Consider the following 24,506-nt stretch of genomic DNA (forward strand, 5'->3'; position numbering starts at 1 on the left):
TGGTTTTACTAAAACAAAAATGGATCAAAGGATACTTTAAAGAGGTTGCCAGTGAATAAAGTGTTCATTAAGTCCATGAATAGTGATGCCTACAGCTACATGTGGTATCCATTCCAATAATGACAGAAATGGCCCATTCATGATGACTTGTTATCACAGTGATGCTAAATACCTTTCGTACCCACTCACGTTGGGTACCACATTGGAACCTCAGGTCTAATTCTCGCAGATGTCAAATTAGAAACATAAATTAGATACTTATCCGCGGCATTATCAAGACAGCTTTAGTCAGGAAATGTTGACATTTGGAGCCCAGGCATAGCCATATTCATCTTAGTGTGGCCACTGTTTTCATAAGTTTATGGAGCAAGCACAAGTATGTCCAAGAATGTCTTGTTTTAGTGCAGATCTATCTCACTCATTCTTTGCTAATAGCAACTAACAGCTAGTTGTCAGAATTATTACTTGGCACAGAGGAGATGCTTATGTTAAAATACCCTAGGGGCCTCTGCTATGATTCCTGTATTGGGATTTTTCACTGGCTTTAGAATAGGCTTCAGAATTCTTGGGCCCTATTAGATGCCAAGGAGCAGAAGCTGCCTGGAGTAATGGTTATGTATTCTGTGATAGCTAGGCCTATTTATTACTTGACACACCCAACAAGAGGAAGCCAGAAGAACTGTCTGCACCGGGTGGTCCTGCAGACATGGCTACGGGCACACCTTTTTGATTTCTTTTGATGTAGGAGAGCTCAACCTACTTGGGTGGTGCCATTTCTAGACAAGTGGGCCTAGCCCTTGTCAGGCAGGGAGGTGAATGAGAGAGGGAGCAAGCCAGGAGGCAGCATTTCCCCTGGTTCCTGCCCTGGCTTTCCTGAATGACGGACGGTAGGGGATAAGCCAACTGAACCCCTGTCCCCTACGTTGGTTTTGGTCAGCAATGGAAAGCAAGTTTTGGTCAACTAACTAGTGTTTTCGTTGTTGTTTTGTGTGTTTGTTTGTTATTTTATTCTCGGCACTATTCAAAGCTCGAGGCTACTCATGTCCTTGGAAATGGGTCAACAAAGTGCACGTATTATCTTTTGAGTTCAAAATCCAACGAGGTACTTCAAGTACTATGTGTTTTTCTTTAATAGTTTTTTTGTGTGTGCAAGGTGCAGAGGCCTGTCCTTCAAAATAAGTTCATGTGCTTCAGACAGACACAAGGCCTGTACAAGGTCACCGTTAGTTTCTATTTCTGGATACTACCAGCTTGACTGAATAATGTAGTTGACAGGCAGGAATCCCTAAAGAATAGTAAGGCAGTTAAGTACCCCGTGGACTAAGCTGAGGCACAGTGCTTGCACTTTGTAATGGGGAGTCAAATAACTCCTGCCGTCCCTGCAAGTGCAAGGACACTGCTTCTGATTGCCTTTCGTTCTAAATAAAGTTAGTTTTAAGTGTGTGTGTGTGTGTGTGTGTGTGTGTGTGTGTGTGTGTGTGTGTGTGTGTTCAGATTCCCAAAGAAGTCCATCAAATCTCTGGACCAGGAGTTAAGGTGGTTACACTAAGAACCAACTTCTGGGTTGGGGATTTAGCTCAGTGGTAGAGCACTTACCTAACAAGCACAAGGTCCTGGGTTCGGTCCCCAGCTCCGAAAAAAAAGAAAAAGAAAAACAAAACAAAACAAAGAAAAAAAAAAAAAGAACCAACTTCTGCCCTCCACAAGGGAGATCTCAACCACTGATGGATCGCTCCAGCCATGACTCTCTACTTTTCGAAATAGCATTTTTTTCAGGTCAGAAAATATAAACCCAACACTGTTCTTACATGCTTAAATAAAGGAATTTGATCTGGATTGGCCAGGATGGTCTGGGAACAGATTAACTTTACAATAACTAAGTCGACAGGAATGTCTATGGAGCACAGTTCTGAGTGTGCAGTGAAATTTGCGCTGGTTAAATGGCGTTCTTTTATGCCTTTCAATCTTCCATGGTAGTGTCACCTTTGCCTCTGCTCCTTGCCTCTCAGGGCCCTCCTCAGTATACAGGATATTATTTACTCTCTGTGACAAAATGTCTGATAGAAACAGCTAGAGCAAAGAAGGATTTATTTGGGCCCGTGATCTGTCAGAGATTTCAGTTCATCCCTGGGGGAAAGGCATGACCAGGGAGAAGCTCTGCCTGTAGATACAGGAAGGAGGTGCCAGAGCAACTGGCATGGCAGTGAATCAGGCGCAGAAAGAACTAGACATCACAGCCATCGCCTCCATACAGCCTTCAAGGCCCCAAAGAGCACACAATCGCTCAACCACCACTAGATGGATACTAGGTGATACTAGCCGAAGACCAAATGTTTAAACATAAACCCATGACAATGATCATTTTCTATTCAGTCCATAACATATACTACAGCTCCTCTTTCACTGATCTGCATAGAGGAGGGGGCATAAGTCCTTTCTACCTTGTAAGTATTGAGATCGCATGATTTAGCATTAAAACCAGGATTATTATTTTTATTTGAAACATGGTCTGCCTATGTAGTCTAAGCTGGTCTGGAACTTTCTGGATAGACCAGGTTGGCCTCAACTCTCGCAGAGACCCAACTACCTCTCCCTTTTAAATATTGGAATTAGAGTCATACAGCATCACACTGGGTGATTATTTTTATAGCAAAAGGTATACCAGTAATAACTGTTAGGAATAAAACCCAGTGGTTCATTTTCAAAGGTGCCTGGGTCCTGCTCAGGTCCTCCAGCTGACAAACAGAAAACATCAGATTCCCTAGAACACCTTCTAGTCTTGCTGTTCCCCATATTCCCCAAATTCTGCCAAGCTGAGCTACTCACAAACCAGAAGCGCGCCTTAGAAAAGGACCCACAGCTAAGGCCTCTGCGAGGTCATGTGTCTGAATAAGTTTTAAAGTACACAGAATGCAAAATGTATAGGTGAACCCACAGACCACTCATGACTCTTGTTAAGAAAAAGACAGACACACATGGCAGAGGGAAAGGTATAACCTGGACAACCCCTAAGACTGTGCCTTCCTGATTATTCAGAAAAAGGAGGAAGGGTCGGGCGTTTGTAGTTCATAAACTGTTCTCTGATTCCAATCAGTATTCCCCTATTCTAAGTTGACACCCGAATTTGAAAGGTCATAAGATAAATGACCTGACTTCATTATTCCAAGTCCCCATTGTTTTTATTGTGAAAGAAAGGTTATGAAGTGAGGGTTGCTCTTCATAATAGTTACCACAGAAAAACGGTAACTTTCAAAATGTGTGTAAGTTTGACCATTGGTTGGGGTTATCTACAGTGACAGGACATTAAAAACAAAGAAAACACCATTACATAGACACCCCTGGGCCTCTATGGGCCAAGCCCATTCATTGACAGAACTCCTTAAGTCTATGTTTTAACCACTGAACCACACCAAAGATCCATCTTCACCTCCTAGATTTATTATCCACAGCTCAAGCCCAGGAATGTCTGAAAGACCTGGGGAGGGGGGCTGACACATTCCCCATTGTAGAGTTACTCTCGAAGATGATTAAGCTTTTCTTTGGTGGAGATTGACAAAGAAAAACAAGTAAACACTTGTTATTACAGGGAGCTACTCCCACACAGCCAGTCTTAACTCAATGTTCCATGTATGTGTGCGTAGACTCAGTCTGAGTTAATGGAAGGTAGAGCTACCGCTGTACTTGAGAAAGGCTCTCCAAGTCCAGAAGGTTGCTGTTCTGTTAAGTAGGACATCTGTGGTAAGTTCTCTAGGTATTTTTGGCCGGAGTCCTAGAGACAGTCACTGCCTGTATGGTCTGTAAGCATTATGGGATTAGTTTCCCTGTTTGATATCTATCTTAGGTCACTATAAGGTCTTCAAAGAAGGGGAGCAACCTTAGCCAGCCATGGAAAGAAAGCTATTCCAATCCAATCCTTACAAATATGCCTGCCTCAGCTATAACAGTGCCATCCTTTCTAAATACAGTTCTGTCCCTCACATAGGCGCCCAGAGAGAGCTAAGGATTCAACTGACACTGCTTCTTACCCTACTGCTTCAAGTTCTTTGTTTTACTTTTGGACATTTTAGCTGAGTTACTTAAGAAATAAAATATTCTGGTTTTGTTTACTTGTTTTTAAAGTAAGTCAGTTTTCACTCACTCTGTTCAAGATGTCTAACACAAATGAAGACATATTGTACCATGCTTTTCACAATCTCCCCTTCCTGAGCTCTAATGTCCACTGCAGGACACTAGAGTACATAAGACAGTATTTGTGAAAGCTGTGTTGGGACAAGAAACATAAAACATCAGAAAATTGCACATATAATCTATGGTGTTTTGATATTAACTATACTCTGCCCAAAGTCCTTTATTCAATGGATATTCAAATGGATATGACCAAAGAGGGTAACTGACTTCAATTTGAACAGCTATGTCGTCAAAGTTGCAGACCTTAATAATAGCTTACCTTTTTCTCGCATTACTCTAAAGCCTGTTTCCAGAAATTTCCATTCATCTTGCTGTTGTCTTAACAGCCATACTTCTTTGTGTTGGATCATTCTTGATGAAGTATTGGGCAACCTGGTTTCCCAATTTGCAAACATTCACTAGGCAGAATGGTGTTTTCTAGAATGTTAGGAAACCTGATGTGGAATCACCTGGTTCCCGGGTATTTAATACTGATAAAAGATGAACCATGAAGGGCTGGGGATTTAGCTCAGTGGTAGAGCCCTTACCTAGGAAGCGCAAGGCCCTGGGTTCGGTCCCCAGCTCCAGAAAAAAAAAAGAACCAAAAAAAAAAAAAAAAAAAGATGAACCATGAAGATGACATAACAGGCTATTTCAGGTATATCTTGACATTATTGTTATTGTATTATTATTATTATTATTATTATTATTATTATTACTTGTTCAAATGGCCTCTAGGCTATAAGATCACACTAAGCATTAACTTTCTATGACCACACAGTACTCAGTCATTTAAATAGATATTTTAGTCAAGGCAAAGTATTTGCGTAATTTGCAGTGTTGACTGTATAATTTAGAGATGTCTTTTTTTAAACACTAAGACTAAAGAAGCAATTCTGGTGTGTGTGAAAAAACTCTGAACAGTGCTAAGGAAATGTCAAGAGTGGCAAGAACAATGACTCACACTTTGAAGGGGAAAAGGAGCTAGGACTAATCTACTAGCGCTAGGGTAGAATTTTACCGCATCTGTAAATAAAGAATTACTTTAGGTGAACTAAAATGTCAGACAGATCTGTTATTCTCTGAGTCTACAGAACAAAGCATTTAAATATCTGAATGATTACATCTGACTCAATGTTAGAAAAGCATAGTTCAGTTGGGGATGCAACTTAATTTGAGTAGCAGGCTCGCCTGGCATGCCGGAAGTGCTGGGTTCAATCCCTAAAAGTACATAAAGTGAATTTAGTGACTTCTGCTCTTGGGAGGTGAAGTCAGGAAGACCAGAAGTTCAAGGTCATTTGCTGCATAATACCTTAAAAGCTGGTCTGGGCTACTTAATATTGTCTCAGGCCCCTTCCCTAGAAAAGGATAGTTCATTGAAATCCATATGCTTAAGTCTAGAGGGAGTTTGCTTTTGTTTCCCTGTTGGAATGATTTACGGGGAGGAAGTTCTTGTAGGTGTAATGAAGAAGTCATTTCTGTTAGAGCTGGAGGACTTGCTTTTGCTTTTGCTTTTGCTTTTGAGACTGTGTTTCACTCTTTCACCCAGACTGGCCTGGAACTCCTCATATAACCCAGGGGGCCTCAAATTCAAGTCAATCCTCCTGCTTCAGCATTCCGATTGCGGGATCACCGGTGCAAGCCACCACTCCTGGCCCATGTGAACTGAAAAGGAACTTGACTTAGTATGTTGGGACACAGAAGCACTCATGGGGACATTGTACATTTCAGCATGGGTGTTGGTGGCTCACTGATTTTTTTTTAAGTGATTGATTGATTGGTTGTTGATTTAGTAGGACAAATGAACACAAAGACATTGATCATGGGTTCCCTTCTTCTACCATGGGTTCTGAGGGTGGAGTTCAGGGGACCAGGTTTAGAAGCAAATGTCTTTACCCACTGAACTATCTTGCTGACCCACTCCCTCATTCTTGATATAGACTCTACCTGTAATTCCCCAACCTGAATTTTAGGCCACTAATCCAACTATGGAAATCTTCAGAGTTTGCAAAAAGCTACACATTTCCTGCAAGAGGTTTTGCTTTGTGAAGCATGAATGTGACCCTTGCCCCAGAGGTTATGCTTTGGAAAATTAAGTAATATTTTCACATTAGTACAGTAAAATGTCCTTGACCACTCCTTGAATGACACATCTTAGTACCTTTGGTATGAAAGAATCATGGTTTTGCGACAGCAAATGTTTTTCAGAAAATATACTTTCACAAAGATGATGTGGGAAAGAAAGCTTTAGTAGCAGATGTCCTCTAACCACGGCATCGTGTAGAAGTAGATATAATTCACATACTATGCTCGCTTAGGTGGTGGTCAAGAAAGGGGACTGGAGAGACGGCTTAGCAATAAGAACACTTGTTCTTTTGGAGGGCCTGAGTTTGTTTCCCACATGGTAGCTCATAACCATTTGTAACTCCAGTTCCAGGGGATCTGATTCCCTCTCCTGACCACCAGGTATGCAAGTGGTATGCAGAAATACATGCAGGCAAGCACTCATAATAAACTAAATAAATCTAAAAAGAATTAAAGTCAAGAAGACCTAGGCTTGTCCTTTGAAAGTCATTTCTCCTGAATCTCTCAAAGCTACTTTAAATAATACTTATCAAATAAAACTATAATTTGGTGTTCCTTTATTTAGAATCCAGTTTCCTCAGTGGAAAAATCTGGGCTTTGATCTTTGCCTGCGAATTACTCAACATTGGCCCCAACTTGTTTGCATTTATAAGGAGTGGCTGTGCTGGACTCTAGAATGCGTTTCCCCAAGGCTTCTTTAATGTCCCTTCTTTTTTTTTTTTTTTTTTTTTCCGGAGCTGGGGACCGAACCCAGGGCCTTGCCCTGGCTAGGCAAGCGCTCTACCACTGATCTAAATCCCCAACCCCGATGTCCCGTCTTTTAATGCATGATAGCTTGAAATCCTCTTTTCAATTAGATCAATTCATTTTAAATTTGAATGAGTTTCTGCTCTTCCTTACAAACTGATAATGTTACCGAGTCAGAGGCATAGGACCTGCACTTTGTGTGGATTTTGCAGTCATGGTGACATGAATCAATCCAACCCAGTCACCCTCACCCAGGTCTCCACATGACTGAAGATGCTCCTGACTAGCAGAGAGTCTGACCTCGATTCTGACCTAGGACAGAGAGACCCTGGAATCTCCCATCGAGTGCCCTCCTCCTGGGCCTGTGTGCTGACTCCGTCACCAGCAGATTTCACAGACAGCAGGGATTTCTTCCATCTCTGAAGTATACCTAGACTTTTACTATCTCATTTTCCCTTCCCACATCTTTGGATGGGAATTGTTTTATTTGCTAATATTCCCTTACCTTAGGTTGGGTTTCCAGCCAAGGACATTACTTGCAAGAGAAGCAAGAAGAGAAAATCAATATTGTAACGATTGCCTGTGAAATTTGCTAGGAATAACTTCAGTTATTTCTTCATAGTTTAAGGCCCATTGTTCCGTCTTCCTCGTTTATGGATCTCTGAGTTTTTATAATGAAATTGTTAAGTTTAAGTCAAGGGCCCTAGAAAAAGGATATCTACTCAAGTTTGTAAATATCTAGATGCTGTGCTTAAATAAAAATCTCTCAACACTGCCCTAAGTAGTTTCAGTTCTTTCTTTATATTTTTAAGAGTTATTTCTATTATTTTCAATTATGTGTAGGTGTGTATGTGTGTGTGTGTGTAGGTGTGTGTGGTGTGTGTGTGTGGGTGTGTGTGTGTGTAGGTGTGTGTGGTGTGTATGTGTGTAGGTGTGTGTGTGTGTAAATGTGTATTGTGTGTAGGTGTGTGTGTGTAGGTGTGTGTCTGTGTGTAGGTGTGTCTGTGTGTGTGTAGGTGTGTGTGTTTGCGTGTGTGTGTTGCATGTGTTGCAGATGCCCTTGGAGGCCATGGTGTCAGAACTGGAATTAAAAATGGTTTAGATACCTGATGTTAGTGCTGGGAACTGAGCTCAAGCCCTGTAGAAGGGCATAAAATGCCTTTAACCTCTAAACATCTCTCCAGCTGCCCCCTCTTATTTTTTTAATGAGAAAAAAAAATGTCATTTTCTTGGTCACATCACTAACACAGTAGACATCTTGTTCTGATCTAATTTACTTTTGCACAACATTTTCACTCCATTTCAATAAACCGAAGACATACTGTGCATGGGAAAGTGTACTCATTTTAGATCAGACTTCCTTCAGACAGTGAGGGAAAGGTAGCAGTTAGCTGACTGTTCATATATAAGTGCTTTAGCCTTCAGGGAAATCACAGAATGCTATGTCATGTTTTAAGCATTTCAGGGCATAAGGAAATGTATTCATTAGTTATGGGAATAGAGGGTTAGATTTGGAGAGAGGTAGGTTCTTGGGAAAATAAGATTCTGCAGCTAGGGAACAGCGCTTTGGGGCCCCAAAATGTGCTGATTCAGGGACATTAATTCTGGCTCTCCCTTTTGGAAGGCAGATTCTGGAAGGAGCTGGAGTCTTGCCCTCGTGTTTGATACTGAATCATTTGGTTCCAAGCAACAGAAATGACCTCAGCTAATTTAAATGAGCAAAATATATGCTAGAGAAATATAAGTAGCCTCAGAAGACAGGAAATACTGAAGACCCAGACTTCCGAAAGGACATGAGCTGAAACAGTGTTGGCAACTGATGTGTGCACGGAAGACTATAGCACAGTTCATTACGTTTCTTCCTTTCTGTGTATTTATTGAAATTCTGAGTGAGTGCAATTGATCTAGCTAGGGTCCTGAATCTTGGATGCCCAAGCACTTTGATGTTTTGATCATGGCATTATGCTCATGGTGGATGGGGATGGGTCTCAGAGAAAACCTAGGATGTTAGGTATTACCAGAAGAGCAGCAAAACAACAACAACAACAACAACAACAACAACAACAACAACAACAACAACGTCACGTACAGTCCTGAAAGCTGCCATTTTTATCATCCTCACTCAACAAGGCTGTCATCCATTGTTCCAGAAGCCTCCTCTCTTCTTAGCAGCTATGTCATGGTCCTGACTCCTAGAAAGCACGTACAAACCCAGCTCAGCTCCGACAGAATCGGCATTAGGGACCGTTAGCTTTGGTTTGGCTAATGCCTCATGTTCTGGTCAAGCATGGGGTTGGGTTTTTTTTTTTTTTTAAGGCACAGTTTGATTCTTTTTTGTTTCTCGGTACACAGAAGCCCCGAGCTAGTCTCCCATCCTACTGAGAGGCGTGGGTGCTTTCCTGAACACCCAGTACTTGGCACTTCTCCCTGCTATCGAACTTCCCTGAGCTGTTCGGCACAATTGCTTCCATATTTCTCAGCGCCGTCCTTCCTCTATGAGACTATTTTGATTTTCCTGGTGGGTCCAGCTAATGACAACTGATTGTCTGCCAAATTTCTCTCAGTGTGTCTCCCTCTTTCTCATAAATTCAGCCCTTTATATACTTCTGGCTCATTCACTGTTACTTCTGCTTAATTTGACTTATGAAATATGTTTTTGTCAATACTGAGTCATTATTAAATCCTAGCAGTGGCATTCATAAGATTTAAGGGAATATGAAATAATCCAAGGTACTGGCCAGTGTTGTACTTTCAGCCACACCTGGCCTTTTACTTGGGTTCAGGGGATTCAAACTCAGGCCCTCATACTTGCATTGCAATTGGTCTTATGCACTGAGCCCTCTCCCCAGCTTGTCCATCTGTTGTTTTTGAAGCATACTTTTGGGGCTGAACCTGGAGCGCATCCATTCGACTAGGCTGGCCAGCCAGTGAGCTTTAGGGATCTGCCTTCCCCTGCACTCACCCTTGTCTGGACCTCAGTATGAAGTCCAGCTCTATATTTTAGTTATTTTTATTTTTTGAGGTTATAATATAGTCACATTATTTCCCCCTTCTCTTTACCCCCTCCAAACTTTCTCATATACCCCCTCTTTGTTCTCTTTTGAATGTCATGGCCCCCTTTTCCATCAATTGCTGATAAATACATGTATATGTATATACCTATACATTTCCTAAATATATAAATACAACGTGCTCAATCTGTATAACGTTACGTACACGTATGCTTTCAGGGCTGATCACTTGGTATTGGATAACCAATTAGTGTGCTCTTTTAGGGGATCTCTCTGCCTCGCAGCATTCCTTAGTTGCCTGTAATTCTTTGTGTGGGGTTGAGAGCTTGTGGGTTTTCCCCGTCCGTGTTAGAGCTCTGTAGCTATTGTTCTTGTTCAGTTCGTGTTCATGTAGTTATCTTGGTGAGACTTATGACTGTAGCTTCCGGCAATCCTAAGAGACACAATCTTCTGGCAAACTCCTGGATCACCTGGTTTTTACAATCTTTTTTACTAACTCTTCTACAATGTTCCATGAGCTGTTTTGTAGATGCATCTCCTTTGGGAATGGACTCCACAACTCTGCATTTTGATCGGCTGTGGTTTTCTGTAGCCATCTCTGTCTACTGCAAAGAGACGTTTACTTGATGGGGGGTGAGGAGTACATTTATCTGTAGGCATAATGACAAATATTTAGAATGTTCGTGCAGGATTAGTAAAGTAGCAGTTGTAGATCTCCTCCAAGATACATGGTTTTTAATAGTCCTGGCTAGTTGGCTAGATATCAAGAATGATTTCCTTCTTGTTGAGTAGATCTTAATTCCAATGAGAAAGCTGTTGTTTACCTACATGGCATGTGTGTCACTACTGCACCCTTAGTGTTGTCACACCATGCCGGTTGTTGTTGGTTCTCATAGAGGTCATAGCTGGTAGAAATCTTGGTTGCTTCCCTGCTTTGGAAGCTTGCATAGATCTTTCCAGTGTCACAAAAGCTAGTCTTTAGAGAGGCTTTCGAGTCAGTTCCAGCTCAGGGACCTCTGGATGTTGAGAGTGAAGTGCATGGAGTCCTCAGCAATGGAGACTTAACCTTCCAGCTCTGGGGAGAAACCAAAGGCAACAGCAATAAACTGTGATGTCTTGGGAATCTGACAGACAACTCAAAAAAGAGGCTTCTCATTCTTGGTGTTGGGGTTTTTGTTAGGTAGTCTTTGGTTGGCCCTTGATGGGAGCACTATCGGCCCAGATGGAAAACTTTAATTTAAAAATATATATGTATATTGATATATTTATACGCAGACTTTTGTATAGTTCGGGTTTCGTTTTGTTTGTTTTCGGCAGTGTCTTAGTTAGGGTTTCCATTGCTGTGAAGGGACACCATGACCAAGACAACTTTTTGTAAAGGCAAACATTTAATTGGGGGTAGCTTTCAGTTTCAGAGATTCAGACCATCATTGTCATAGTAGGAAATTTGGGAGCATGCCGTCAGGCATGGTGCTGGAGAAGGCGCCAGAGAGTTCTACATCTTGATCTGAAGGCAGCCAGAAAGGAACTCTTCTGCCATTGGGTGGAGCTTGAGCTAGGAGCTCTCAAAGACCATCTACACAGTGACACACTTCCTCCAACAAGGCCGCACCTCCTAATAGTGCCACTTCCCATGGGCCAAGCGTATTCAATGACTATTTTCCATTCCCTGTCCCATAGGCCTGCTCAAATATGAATTTATAGAGTCATACCTAGCCATTTCATAATGCAAAATACACCCACTCTGACCTCAAAAGTCCCCATAGTCTATCACAGTCTCAATAATGTTTAAAAGTCCAAAGTTCAAAGTCTCTTCTGAGATTTATGCAACCTATCAACTGTAATCCCTCATAAAATCAAAATCAAAAAGCAGATCATATATTCCCAACATCACAGGATATACATTACCATTCTAAAACATCATAGTTGGGAAATACTGAACCAAAACGAGACAGAAAACCAGCTGGGCAGACTCTAAACTCTAAACATCTATATCTGATAGCCAACTCCTGTTAGCTTTGTTGAAAGCAACACAACTCTCTCTCTTGGGCTGGCTCCACTCCCTGGTACCTTTCTTTAGCAGGTATCCCACAGCTCTGGCATCTCTAACATTTTGGGACCTGTAAGGCAATTTCAACTTTATAGCTTCTTATTCCAATGTCTGGGATATACACATGGTCTGGGCTTCTCCAAAGGGCTTGGGTCACTTCACCGGCTCTGCTCTCTGTAGCACTCTAGGTTCTGGTTGACTCCGTTATACTGCTGTCACTGTTTTTGGTGGTCATCCCATGCTGCTGACGTCTCTAATATGCAGGGGTCTTCTGCTTCAGCTAGGCTTTACCAATAGCTTTTCATAGGCTCTCTTCATGATGCCAAACCTCAAATTCTTTGCATGACCTCTTCAGTGCTGGGCCATCAACTGCAACTGAGGCTATATTTTCACTAGTGGCCTTTCCTGGCCTCTCACAGTGCCAAGCCTCATCTGCTTTCTTTGACCCCTTCATGCCTTTAAAACCAATATCACCTGGGCGATGCTTACACAGTACCAAGTCCAGCTGCAGCACGAGGTACAATCTTGGCTATCTCTGGAACACAGCTTCTTTGGCCTTCAGAAAACACTTCCCAGAAGACTTCACCTCAGTGGTGCTGGTCTCTTCTAAATCACCACTAGTTTCTTAGCCCCAGCTAACTACCTTCAATGTCCCAGTAACTCTTAGAACTCTTGACTCTAAAGCCATGGCCACATGGCCAAAGCTGCTGTGTTTTGCTGCTTTCTGGGGCTTAGACATGGCTCCCTTGTGTTATTACATCATCACCAACTTTCTGTTTTCCAACTCTCACTACCTAAGCTTGGATGTTCTGGAACTTGTTCTGTAGACTCAGATATCTGCATGCCTCTAACACCTGGCATTAAATGTGGGCTGAAACTTTTCATGGCCACTACATTCAAGATTTGGATCAAAAGCGTGTGTCATCCTATGTCAAGATCCAGATCACAGGTATGGGGCTGGCTTACAGTTTCAGAGAGTCAGTCCTTTCCTGTCATCATCATGGTGGGAAGGATGGCAGCCTGTGGGCAGGCACAGTGCTGGAGAAGGAACTGGAGAGTTCTACACCTTGATCTGAAGGTGGTCAGAAGGGAACTCTTCCACATTGGTGAGCTGGAGCCTAGGAACCCCTCAAAGCCCGCCTCCATAGTGACACACTTCCTCCAACAAGGCAACACCTGCTAATAGTGGCACTTCCTGGGGGCCAAGCATATTAAACCACCACAGACAGATAGTAAATACTATCATTCCTTATGACATTTTTGTTGTTGTTGTTTTGTTTTGTTTTTCTTGGTCCCCCCACCCCCACCATCCTTACTGTTGTTTTACTCTCCTCATTCTTACTTTGTATTTCTCTCCTGGCCCCTAACGAGAGCCCCTTCCACTTTTCTCATTTCCCCCATCAGATCACTGGTACCCTGCTATTCCCCTCTCCTCTCTACTGCCCCAGCCAGGCAATGGTCTGTAAGTGGTAGTGGGCTAAGCCGCTTTGTGCTCTTGGCGGTCTCGCTCCTAGTCACCACCCTCTGGATTTGCGAATGAAAGGCACACATGTATGCCAGTTAATTTTAATGTGTTTTGACTAGTTCAAAAGCTGGGTAGTTCTTTTCCTTCCTGCCGTTATCAAACACTTTCCTCCGGTACTTCTGAGATAACATCTTTCAAAATTGACATCTCATCTCTGCTACCCCAAACACAATTGGGGAAGTGGCTTGTGTGGCCGGCCACTTTCCCGGATTCTCATCTGTTGGCGGGCCTTTAGATCTGGTCCCCTCCCCCCACGCCCATCCCCCATGGTGAATTCTCTCTTCTACTCTCCCCCAGTTCCTAGCCAACACAAACCCCTAGGTCTGGCTTCAATCTACCTGTCCATCGATTTATTGCCAATCAAATCCAGCTGGGGGCGGAGATCCTCAGCATCTAGAAACTTGGCCTTTGGGAGCCAAATTAAATCGAGACAGCATTAGAACCAATCCCCAATAATGGTCCCTTTTTTACTTCCCTAGATTCTGCCGTTACTCCAGAATATGTACTCACATCAGAAAATTTAAAAACTAGCAGCCTCAGCTGAGAGAGAACATGTGACATTTGTCTTACTTGGTCCGGGTCATCTGACTCAATATGACTTTTTTTTTTTCTAGTTTTATTTACTTGCAAAGTTCATGATTTCATTTTTCTTTACAGCTTAATAGTATCCCACAGTGTATATGTACCACACATTCGTTATCCACTTGTCAGCATGATGAAGGACATTTAGATTGTTTCCATTTTCTAACTGGTAAATAGAGTAGAAAGGACCACGGCCAGGTAAGTCTCTGTGGAATAAGATGGTGAGTCTTCGGGGCTTAGGCCAAGGAGTGGCATGGCCGGGTTGTGTGGTAGATTTATTTTTAACTTTTTGAGACTTCTCCGCACTGATTTCCAGATTGGCGGGAGCAGTTTGCAATCTCACGGGCAATGAACGAACGCTCCCTTCCCCCGGCCCCACCAACGTTGCTTGCTGTTTGTTTCGTTGAGCATTGCCGTTCTGAGAAGGGTAAGATGAAATCTCAAGGTTGTTTTAATATGTGTTCCTCTAATTGTTAAGGGATTTTCCTAAAGTTCAGGTCTCCTTGCCTGTGCACTTCACGGACTGAACTACCCTTCCAGCTTAACCTGTCTTGTCTTAAAGCACTGCTTTGCTTGGTTGACCAAAAGGAGTCCAGAGAAACTACATTGACATCTCACCCCTAACCTGTCCTGTGTGATCTTGGATAGGTAACTGTTTTCCTTTGCGTATCGATTAAAATCACTTATGATTGAGTTAGCTGATATCACTGTTACACAGCTGAGGTAAGTGTATTTCCTTCATGTGATGCCTGTTAGCCAGAGTCCCTAACACCTCGCTCCTGGTGGTCAGGTTCTGCATGCTCCATTAAAAGGCCAAAGGTCTATAGTACATAAATTCGAGGTCCTTAAATCCTCTTAAGTTGAATTGGTGTTCTGTTTATTAAAAAAAAAAGTACATTTAAATTTATTTTTTGTTTGTTTGTTTTTTCCATGTGGAAAGGTTTAATGAGAGAAGAGGGGGAAGTAAAGGCCAGCCATGAGCATGTGGAGAGAAGTGGGGAGAGGATGAGGAGAGAAGGGACAAAGGGGAAGAGGGGAGAGAAAGCAGAAAAAAATGAGAGTGAAAGGGAGGCAAGCAGCCTCATTTTATAGTCAGACATACCTGGCTGTTGCCAGGTAACCGTGGGGCGGAGCATACCTGGGTGTTGCCAGGTAATTAAATTTATTTATAGTGATGGTGTGTGTGTGTGCGCTTGCGCTCACGCACATGAGAAGATGGGTGCACACCATAGCTGGCAAGTGAAGATCATATGACAGACTGTGGTTCTTCCATAAAGAGGATTCTAGGGATCGAACTCAGGCTGTAAACCTTGATGGCAGGTGCCTTCCTCTGCTGAGTCAACTTGCTAGCCCTTGTTCTATTTATTTGTTTGTTTGTTTGTTTGTTTGTTTATTGAGACAGGTTCTCATGTAACCCAGGCTGAGTTGAATTCACTGTGTGATTCCTGATCCTCCTACTTGTGACCTCCCAAGTGCTTGGAATACTGTGGGTGGATCACTGTTGCAGTAAATTCTCCAATCCAAATAAGTCCATACAATGAAAACACAAATCAATTAATATGAATACAAGCTGCATGCCAAGGTTGGGCAGATCGACCACTGCACTACTCTATTCCCCAGCTATGAGATCGCTTATAACCTGCGGTTTCTCCGGCCATGTGCTTCTGCTCCATATTCCTTCCTTCCACCTCCTCTTCTTCAGTCTTCCTCTTTCTCTTTCATCTCATTTCCCCTCCTCCTTTTCCCCCTCTTTCTCTAAAACCTTTGCCTCACCCTTTTCTTCCACTGCCCAGCCACTGGCTCTAGCCTTTATTTTACAAGTGAAAATGGGGGGAAGGTTTACAGGAAGTCACCTGAGTACATGATTCACTCCTCATCTGAGGTACCCACGCCCCAATTGGGGAAGTGGGATTAGCATCAGAATACAAACAGTACCAGGGTAATCCACAACATATTACCTGCCACGCCCAGTTTCCAAAACTGGTTTTAAGAGCACCTGAGCTTGTATAAGCAAGATAATACATTGTACTCACACTCCAAAATTGCCCGGTCACATGTGGAATGTGCCATAGCAGGACCTCAGTCATCCATCCTTTGACTACTTAAACCTTGCCCCCATCTAAGCTTCCTTCCCGACTCCACACGCTCACTCCCGCCAAGCCAGTGATCACATTTTCGGATCCGCATCGCCCATCGTACATGCCTCAGTTGACTAATCCCCTGTGTTAGATTTGCAATATTTGCTCACAATATCTTCCTTTACAGAGCACCTTAACCATAATGCTCTTTCTTTATATCTTTCCATTCTCAGCACTGTGACCAGGACACACTTAATAAATATTTATTTTGTAGGATGTATAGAGAGACCTTTAGTCTACCTACATAGGACCTCCGAGCACACTTTGATCTAAGAATAGTGTATAAGAGGGACTCATCTGAAAGATTACTTCATAGATTTAAAAAAAAAAAAAAGAACCATAAACCAATAATTAAACACACAATGCATGGAAAGATCAAATGGTATGATTGCCTTTCTGCATAAAACCTAAATTCCTTAGCTCATGTTTGAATTCTTCGGTATCCTGTCATTTTCTGCTCTCTGAGTTTGACACCGTTCCAGGTTGGCCTTTGTTGACAAGCGGGCTGGGGGAATGTTTGAAATTCAGTTTGATACACAAAGCAGGACCCCCTAACAGGCTCTTCACATCTGCAGCCTACACTCGGCCCACGCCTCTGCCCCCACTGTGCTGCCCTGCCTCTTGTGAGGAATGTCCTGTGACTGTTGGCAGATGGGATCACGCTCATAAGTCAACTCATTTCAGCTTAAACGGATGTGTCCACGGGGATTGCCACCCACTCCTCAAATTCTCTGGCTTTAATAGTAATGTTTTTTATTCTTTCTTAAAAGAATTCCCACTTGGCTGACAACAAAAGTTACTCAGAATTTCAACGACTGTGACACTCTTGCAAAGATCACTGAGACTTTTAAAATCCAATTTGGAACAACAACTATAATGTTCGGAGTGTTGCTTTCAATAAGAAAAAGCAGCAGAATTTAACACATCGAAGTCTAAGGAGGACAGGATAAATGCTTTAACAGTCCCTGTGTGGGGGTTGCTTCTATAGTAGCCCAGTGACTCAGAACAGCATTTCTCTCTGTGGGTGGTGGGTGGGAAGGAGAGTGTCTTGTGTGCAGAGAGCTAAGTGACAAACACATTTGTGGTCACAAAGCAGGGATGACATTTGAAAGCTTATGTGCATAAAACAATCACGCCTAGACTGTGTATACATTTGGGCAAGATCAGCGGTGTCAAGCTCACTGTCTAATTCAGCTTTCTTAATAGTCCAATCACTATATCACACTTCCCAGCCACAGCTAGATCTGGCCAGAGAGTCTAGAGTCATAGGTAGCTGTGAGCAGTAAAGAATTTATTTAACAAATACCTAGTAAACACCTATTATGTTTTTATGGGGAAATTAAAGCACCAGCTTTGGGGTCTATGAAAATAAATAGGCAACATCCCTGTTTCTAAGGAGTTTAGAGACCACTAATACTTTGCTCTGATGATTTCTTGAAAATGAATATTAACATTATGCTTACGCATGCCATTCAGATAAGAGGAAACTTAGGTTAGTTACCAGCAACGTTAAACCTTCAAACACATCAAGTTAACTACAGTACTAGGTTACTGTGGAAGGGCACAAGACACCCCGAGACCAAGTTCTCAGCACAAAAAAGATTTATTTGCCCCAGAGGGACAGAGAACAGGAAACAAGAGGCAAGGACAGGAGACAGAGGATGAAGGAGAAGGGAAAAGGACTGAGGAAGACAGAGAAAGGATATTTGCCTTAAGGGAAAAAGGACTATGGATGGAATGAGGGGAGACAGACCTGGTCGGTATGCAAATGGCGGTTTACCAAGGGAAAGGGGGAACCCCGAGTTAGGACAGTTGGTTTGTTTTCATTGGGCACCTTAATTAGGCTAGGAGGGGCTTTTGACTTTGATAGCTGGACCTTGGTAGTCAGCCTCAGGAAGACATGGTCAAATGAGGGAAAAGAACTTGGGGCTAGCTTTATGAATGTAACCTAATTTTATTTATTTATTTTATTTTATTTTAGCAAAAAAGAGGGAATGAGAGAAGGGCAAGGGCTGCTAGAGCCATCTTTGTCATGTTGGACCCTTTTAGAGTCCCTTCATACCATACGTAGGTTATATTAATGTTGACTATAATAAATAGGGCAATAAATAATATCTTCACAAATTGACGATGTAGTCAATGCTGGATGGATTTTAGCCATTCATCTCACTTTTTTTATAAAATTGCCACAACTGATGGGTTTTTCTCCTTATAGAGAAATATAAATATTCTCCTGGGATTTGAAGAATAGTCTAAAAGTGCAACACAAATATCTATTTAAGTAAATTTAATATAGCTCAAAAAAAAAAAAAAAAAACAAAACCCCAAACTCTGCCAATATTTCATAACCCAGGAGGTCTTGTTTTGTTTTTCGAGATTTCCGGTCGAATGTATGCTGTTGCTCGTATTTTCACAATCTGGAGAGTTCTATTTTTAAAGTCCCAAACATAGCTGCTGTTAAAGCATTTTCTTAAGGAGAGAAGCACTCATAGTAAATATTGCTTGAAATTCTGTTGGCTTTTGTATCAATTTGGGTGTGTGGTTTAAAGGATTAGGTAACACTGACTGTTGGTTTGAATATGCTTGGCCTACCGGAAGTAGCACTATGAGGAGGTGTGGCCTTGTTGAAGTGGGTGTGGCCTTGCTGGAGGATGGGCTTTGAGGTCTCCTAGTGCACAGACTCCACCCTGTCAGGAAGATGGTCCTTTTCTGCTGCCTGTGGATCAAGATGTAGACCAATCGGCTTCTCCAGCACCATGTCTGCCTATATGCTGCCATGCTTCCTGTTATGATGATAATGGACAAAACCTCAAACTATACATACATACCATCCACACATACACAAAATAAATAAATACTAAAAAACAAAATGTGGTGTCTCATTTAATTTATGGATGGTGAATAAAATGATCCATGTCAAATAACTCACACTGACATTTTAGGAAATTAATTTGTTTTGAATATTAATTAACGATTAAATTAAAATTAAAAATAAGTAATTAAAAATAATTAGTTGCTTCCTACTTTTCACAAATTTTTCCAATATCCCCATATCAAAAGGTTACATAAAGCTGAGTTTTGATGAGTTGGCCAGCAGCTGTTACAAAGAGAACTTTTCTCGTCATTAGTTGTTTGGGTTTTTGTTTTTTTTTTTTCTTGGCCTGTTTATGCTGGATCAGCTTCAGGTCAATTTCAATGATGTATGATTCTGTCTTCTCCCTCATCTTCATATTAAGTTCTTGTTCATCTGTGCTGAATACAGTAATTTAAGACCTCTGGGGAGTGAAAAAGTCCTCAAGGTTCTATGATTAAGAGTAGAGGTCACTCCCAATGTGAAATGATGGTATAGATCTATTTTTCTTGTTCTTTTCCACTAAACATAGCTATGATCTCCTAAATTGATATGAAAGACAGTTAAAGGAGAACTATGAAATGTGATGAGAAAAAGACATGGAAGTTTGGGACCCCAAGACTACAGAGTACCACATCATAGAGTATGCACTAATAATATACTCTCTCCAGAGAAAGACGCATGGCAGGCTATGCTGTATGTTCTTACACAACAGTGTGGTGCCACCTAGACCTAAGCTGACTTTCAGTCTAGCAAAAGAAAGCAGTCTGGGTAGCATCTTTCTTTCTCTGGAGCACACTGGAGTCTTCTGACAGCCCTACATGGCCCAATAACCACAAGCGAAGGGACTGAACTGGGATCGAGTTGCCCCTGTGGCCCTGGAACACATTGGCTGAAGAGTCCATCTCATTCTCCCCTGGATCGGAGCCTCACTTTGTCTATTAGAAATACCTAGATGGCCAGGCAGAGATGTCAGGAGAGACTTGGATGAGGTCAGGATAGTTCATTTGTTTCTACAGGCCAGACGTTCTCCTTACCCACTCAGAGACACTGATATGGTAAGCAGAGGGGGCGATAGGGAGTGGCACCTTTAAATCGAATTACAGCTGATTCTGCACCATCTCTTCATACAGAAGAAACTTCCTAACTTCTTATACAGAGGTCACAGGCAATTCCATAAAGTAAACAACAGCAACAAGACAGGACAAAAATTATGCAGATACAACGATTTTTGAAAAACAGACAAGCAAATTCCCAAAACAATGTATCTAAAATGTATACTGTGACAAAGTGGCATTTATTACATAGGTAAGCAAGGCTGTTTGAGTATTTTCTTAAAAAGTTAGTTTTATCCATGGCAGGAGAGGTGGCTCAGTGGTTAGGAGCACGGGCTGCTCTTGTCAAGGACATGAGTTCAATTCCCAACACGCACACCTGATGGCTCACAACCATCTATAACTCTAGTTCCAGGACATCCCATGCCCTCTTCTGACCTTCAAAGGCACCAGGCATGAATGTGGTACACAGACACATAGGCAGGTAAAACATTCACACATAGAGAAATAAAAGTAAACAAATCTTTGGGATGCCAGTCTTATCTAACTCACCGAAAAGTTAATGCAAGAAAATTTTCATTGCTTGAACGATGGTGTCCTTTGCTGGACAGAAGCTTTCCAAAGCTTCAGGCAGTTCCCTTTGTTAGTTATTGGTCTTAACGCCCATGCAACTGATATGCCAATGAATTGGAGTCTGTTCTCCATTTTCTCTTCAATCACATTCAGGGGAGTGGGGCTTATGTCAAGGCCATTGGCCCATCTGGAGTTGAATTCCACGCAGGGGAATACAAATGGATCTATTTATGTTCTTCAACGTTCAGCTTCTCCTGTCTGACTAACACCATCTATTAAAGGTGCTGTCATTTCTCCACTGTGTATTTTTGGCTTCTCTGTAAAAACTTAGGTGTCTATATGTGTGTGGAGTTACGTTTGAGTCATGAATTCCATTCCACTCATCAACATGCCATGCCGTTTTTATTACTAAAGCTCCGTAATGAAGCTTGAAATCTGGGATAGTGATATTCCAGCAGTTATTTTATTATTCAGGATTTTTTTTAACTATCTGGCAATTATTTTGTGTTTCTTTGTGAGGTGTAAGATTGTTTTTTTTTTAAGTTGTTTAAAGAATTGTTTTGGAATTTTGATTTGCATTACATTGAATTTGTAGATTGCTTTTGGTAGGATGGTCATTTTCACTCTATTAATCCTACCAGATGGAAAGATAGATAGATAGATAGTAGATGAAGGAGAGAGAGAGAGAGAGAGAGAGAGATATGATTGTGATGATTGTGTATGGTATTGTTTCCCTGATTTCTTTGTCTGTTTGCAATTTGTATATAGGAAAACTATTGATTTTTTTTTGTGTGTTCACTATTAACTTGAAATTCATTATCACTTAAATGTAAAATTATGAAACTTTTAGAAAAAGAAACAGAAGAAAACTCTTTGGGACCTTGAACTGGGCAAAGAATTCCTGTGTTGACACAAAAACTTGATCTAAAGAAGAAAAAGTTGACCAATTTGACTCCACTAAAAATTTAAAAGTTTTCCTTTGAAAAGGCCCTGTCACAAAAGTGGGAAGATAATTTCGAGACTGGGAGAAAACATTGCAAACATATATCTGACACAAGGGTTGGGATAATCATACAGATCAATCCAAACTGTAAAGAACTATAAAAAGACTATATAAAAGACTATAAAAAGAACTCTTATGTTTCAGTAGTTTCCGAGTGATGACACATGCTTGTAATACCAGAACCTGGGAGGCAAAAGCAGGTGGAGTACCACAAGTTCAAGGCCAGACAGGGCTATCTAGTGATCGGAGTGAATTTATGTAGCATAAAGTGGGACCATGTCTCCTGAATAAAACCTCAGTAGCTAGATGCCAATAATGTAATTAGACAGCACCAAAAATTATTGAAATATTTCCCTAAAAAGGATGCAGAGAAAGCAATACCAATGCGTGCAGGAGTTTGGATTTATTGGCTTTCAGAGAAACGCAAATTAAAATGCAAGCTGTCATCACACATCTATCAGAATGGCTAAATTAAAAAATAGTGGTGTGTAGTGAGAATTTTGGTTTCTTTAAAAACTCAATTACATTATGTGAATATGATTTTGTTTCAATCCCAGGTGTGGGATATGGGGCTGCTTCAGATTGTCCATAGCTGCTATGATTCATCTCCAGGAGGGACGAGATTTTTGCCTCCTGCAGATAATTTAATTCATGGGAGAGCCCAGAAGGGCCTGTGGTGGCTGCTGCTGGTCCCTGCTGTTGTGTTTGCTGGTTTGGTGATTGGAGGTATCCTGCCTACAAAGACTGGGACTACCTCCCAGTCAACTTGAAGCCCCTAGTCAGCAGGAAGTAGTCTAAAGAGGTCAATGTCCCCTTCTTCCTCTCCTACCTCATGTTGGAGGGTTGAAAGGGATTAGGGTGGAATAAGGGTTGGAAGAGCTGTAGATAGAAGAACCCAGGAGAGTAGCCCAAAATTGTACACGGACAGTGATAACATTAGATACCTGTGAGGGGACATTGAGTCACTCATATGGTGCTGGAAGTAAATAGTCCATCCATGCTGGAGAATGTCTTTTGAGAAGTGAGACATCTAACTACCATAGGAGTCATAATTATCCTTCTAGGCATGTGGGTCAGAAAAAAAAAAAAAAAAAAAAAAAAAAAAAACCTTGAGAGAGAAAACACAGCGGACAGTGGCACTCACCACAGAGCTACAAGTCGGAGACCCGTGGAGACTCCCAAGGGTGACTTACAGAACCTGTAATAGCTCCGGAACAACTGAAAAGAAAGAAAAAGAAAGGCAAATCTTATGAGAAGATGCTTTTAAAAAGTGGACTCACTGAATTGGAGAGAAAGATGGCAGAAAAAGCTGCGAGGGCTGGGAAAAAATGGATCCACACCTTTAGTGTCTCAGCCAACAGGCTGCACGCACAAACGTGGAGCAAATGAGCTGTGGTGCTCAGCATTGACAACACTGAGCTGTACGGCGGACTCAAGCTTCTGCAGAAACAGGTCAATACTGAATAGGGCTTGTCCAAGCCTGTTTGCCAACTCCCAGCATGGAGCCATGGCCTCTGCAGTCTGTAATGGTTGCTCTGATGGGAGACTGACAGAGTACTGGGCAGAGGTGCTGCCAGCAGACTACAAGCAGTGAGCCTTGAAGCGGCAGACCTGAAAGACACGAGCTCACACAGAACTTACCGCAATGCCCTGCCTAGCTGCAACATCATTCCGACTTTGAGTAACAGCAGGGTATCTGAGACGCGTCTTGACAATGGTCCAGCATTTATGGTGCTTCAGAATCTAGAAACCTTGAACCAGACCAGTGAGTCGTTGCAATGATTATTCGCATATAAAGCTGTTTGGGCCAAAAAATTATACTATGTGACACACTGCAGGTCCCAGCACCGCTATGACCGACGAATATGGAATGGAGAGGCGGGAAAGACAGAGGAACTGAACAGTGAGTGAGTGCTCCATGAAGTGGGAGGAGGAAATAGAGTTTTGATCCGGGACTGGTATGAGAGAGGGCTGCAGTGGATGGGGGAACATGTGGTTGCTGGGTGGGGCCCACAGGTGGTGTACAGCAGCCTAGAGCTTGTGCAACCTTGGCTCCTGAATGCTGCCCAATGACAGGACTTCTGAGACGCCCGGCAGTTCATTTTCTCGATTGGATCTCTTCGAAGAATCTCTACAGTTTGTGCTGACCCTGGGGGCCACTTTGGTATCTGTGGTCTGCTGTTCCAGGCCATGTTGAAGCTCAAGGTTCATGTAGATGTCCATGGTCCCACCGCAGCCAGGGGATATAGCCTATGTGTTGACATTTCTGACCTGAGTTACCACTGAAGGCTATGAGGATGCCTGTAGTCCATGCTGTCATTTTAGGCCATGTCGATTTCTCTAGGGCCATGCTTCCCCTGGGGGCCATATTGAAGAGAGTGGCCTGTGGTACAAACTGTGTCCACATTGTCTGTGCTGACACCAAGGGCCATATCTGGATCTGTGGTCCTACTGCAGCCAGAGACTATATTGATATCCATGGCCTGTGTTACCACCAAAGGCCAATGCAGAGGTCCATGATCTATACTGTCACCCAAGGCCATGTTGATGACTTTGGCTTGTTCTGCCACCAAGGGCTATGGTAGTGTTTGTGGCCTGGGCTATGGCAGAGAGTTGTGCTGATGTCTGTGGTGTGTACTGCCACCAGTGATCATATGGGACAATGGCGTGTGCTGGCGCTGGAGACCATGTGGAAACCCATGACCCATGCTCACTAAAG

The 24,506-nt window shown here is 42.3% G+C and overlaps 1 pseudogene; it reads right to left on the reverse strand.

The window, feature by feature from the left end:
- Positions 1-24,010, reverse strand: part of Timm23-ps2 (translocase of inner mitochondrial membrane 23, pseudogene 2) — a 62,384-nt pseudogene extending 38,374 nt beyond the window's left edge.
- Between the last annotated feature and the right edge of the window lie 496 nt (positions 24,011-24,506).

The sequence above is a fragment of the Rattus norvegicus genome, chromosome 18, assembly GCF_036323735.1.
Source record: "Rattus norvegicus strain BN/NHsdMcwi chromosome 18, GRCr8, whole genome shotgun sequence".
Taxonomy (NCBI): Eukaryota; Metazoa; Chordata; class Mammalia; order Rodentia; family Muridae; genus Rattus; species Rattus norvegicus.